Raw genomic sequence first — 2,799 nt, forward strand, 5'->3', positions numbered from 1 at the left:
GGGGTTGTTAACCAATGTCATAAAACAACATGTGTACTTCTGTTTCATGAGAAACTATTTGTTCTGTAAGCCTTCACCTGAAGTACAATAGAAAAATAAAATAAAATAAAATAAAAAAATACCTCGACACATTTGGATATGAATTGGAAATGGATAAGTAGTAACATGTTTGTGCAACGGAATAACGAAGAATAGTTTGAATTAACTAGATCTGCATATATTTACAATAGCCACAACAATGTATCTGAAGATACCAATGATCATGAAGGTGGCACAGGACCAGGTAACTTTTCATTCTGTTATGTCGCCAAGAGTGAGAACCAACTCGACGGCAATTACCGTATTTTTCCACAAATGACGTGCCTTCTCCATATTTTGCCAACTGCTCCTCCCCAGGCAAGGTATTTTCAAAAGGGTGGTATGCTAATTTTCTTCACAGCAACATGTAAAAAAATTTGTATAGCAGCACTTACATAAATACCTCGAAGGGGAAGGCGTGGTTTGCAAACAAAAGGAGAAGGTTTACAGTTATTTTCATAAAAATACAGTAACAACAATATGTATTTACATGACTAAATCTCAAACACATAATGATGAGAGAGAGAAAATAGTACAGAAAGATATAAACTGTCCAGTCAGATACTATTTGTGTAATTTTTAATATTCAAAGAAATACCATGTTTATTTATATTCTATGCATTGGATCAGGGCTGTGAGCTGAGTAAGAGTGTTGTATCCCACAACACAGTAAAATATTATTTTAAAAAATAAAATTTAAAAAACCAGCATGCCATGCAGAATATGGATCTGAACACACTACATGTGTGAGTGAGTGTAGGGAACCTACCCTTATACGATTCTTTGTCCATTTCCACATGGGACCTACAAAAGCATTAATTTAAAGAGAAGTCTTCAAGCACTTTTGCAGATTAACTTGAAAGACTCTTGGACTGTTTTGCTTCTTGTGATTTTTTGTTTTTTTTTTTTTTTTACAATTTTCCCAGGCTTCTTATTAGCTGTACATAAAATTATTCTCCCATGCTGGAATTTGATTCCAGATAGATAGACAGACGGACAGACACACAGATACATACATACATACTTACATAGACAGATGGATAGATGGCTGGATGGATGGATGGAAGGATGGGTGGATGGATGGATGCATGCATAAACAGACAGACAGATGGCTAGAGAGATAGTTGCTGTTAGGTGCCATCCAGTTGATTCCAACTCATAGCAACCCTATGTACAACAGAACAAAACACTGCCCTGACCTGTGCCATCCTCATGGTGGTTGTTAGGCTTGAGCTCATTGTTGCAGGCACTGTGTCAATCCATCTCATTGAGGGTCTTCCTCTTTTTTGCTGACCCTCGACTTTACTGAGCATGATGTCCTTCTCCAGGGACTGGTCTTTCCTGATAACACGTCTAAAGTATGTGAGATGAAGTCTCGACATCCTTGCATCTAAGGAGCATTCTGGCTGTACTTCTTTCAAGACAGATTTGTTCATCCTTCTGGCAGTCCATGGTATATTCAATATTCTTGGCCAACCGCATAATTGAAAAGTATCAATTCTTCTTCTGTCTTCCTTATTCATTGTCCAGCTTTCACATGCATATGAGGCGATTGAAAATGCCGTGACTTGGTTCAGGCGCACCTCAGTCTTCAAGGCGACATCTTTGCTTTTGAACACTTTAAAGAGGTCTTTTGCAGCAAATTTGCCCAATGCAATGTCTTTTGATTTCTTGACTGCTGCTTCCATGGACTTTGATTGTGGATCCAAGTAAAATGAAATCCTTGACAGCTTCAATATTTTCTCCGTTTAGCATGATGTTGCTTATTGGTCCAGTTGTGAGGTCTTTTGTGTTCTTTACACTGAAGGTGGTGATCTTTGATCTTCATCAGTAAGTGCTTCAAGTTCTCTTCACCTTCATCAAGCAAGGTTGCAACAGCTGCACATCGCAGGTTGTTAATGAGTCTTCTTCCAATCCTGATGCCACGTTCTTCTTCATATAGTCCAGCTTCTCGGATTATTTGCTCACCATAGAGATTGAATAATTATGGTGAAAGGACACAACCCTGATGCACACCTTTCCTGACTTTAAACCACTCAGTATCCCCTTGTTCTTTTTGAATGACTGCCTCTTGGTCTAAGCACAGTTTCCTCATGAGCTCGATTAAGTGTTCTGGAATTCCCATGCTTTGCAATGTTATCCATAATTTGTTATGATCCACAAAGTACAATGCTTTTGCATAGTCAATAAAACACAGATAAACATCTTTCTGGTATTCTCTGCTTTCAGCCAGGATCCATCTGACATCAGCAACAATATGCCTTGTTCCATGTCCTCTTCTGAATGCAGTTTGAATTTCCGGAAGTTTCCTGCCTATTTACAGCTGCAATTCCTTTTGAATGATCGTCAGAAAAATTTTACTTGTGTGTGATATTAAAGATATTGTTAGATAATTTCTGCATTCTGTTGGATCACCTTTCTTTGGAATGGGTACAAATATGGATCTCTTCCTGTAGGTTGGCCAGGTAGCTGTATTCCAAATTTCTTGGCATAGACGATTGAGCACTTCCAGTGCTGCATCTGTTTGCTGAAACATCTCAATCGGTATTCTGTCAGTTCCTGAAACCTTGTTTTTCGCCAATGCCTTCAGCGCAGCTTGGACTTCTTCCTTCAGTACCAATGGTTCCTGATCATATGCTACTTCCTGAAATGGCTGAATGTCAACCAATTCTTTTTGGTACATTGACGCTGTGTATTCCTTCCATCTTTTTTTTTTTCTTT

This window comes from Trichechus manatus, unplaced genomic scaffold, assembly GCF_000243295.1.
Source record: "Trichechus manatus latirostris isolate Lorelei unplaced genomic scaffold, TriManLat1.0 scaffold00210, whole genome shotgun sequence".
In the NCBI taxonomy this organism is placed as follows: domain Eukaryota; kingdom Metazoa; phylum Chordata; class Mammalia; order Sirenia; family Trichechidae; genus Trichechus; species Trichechus manatus.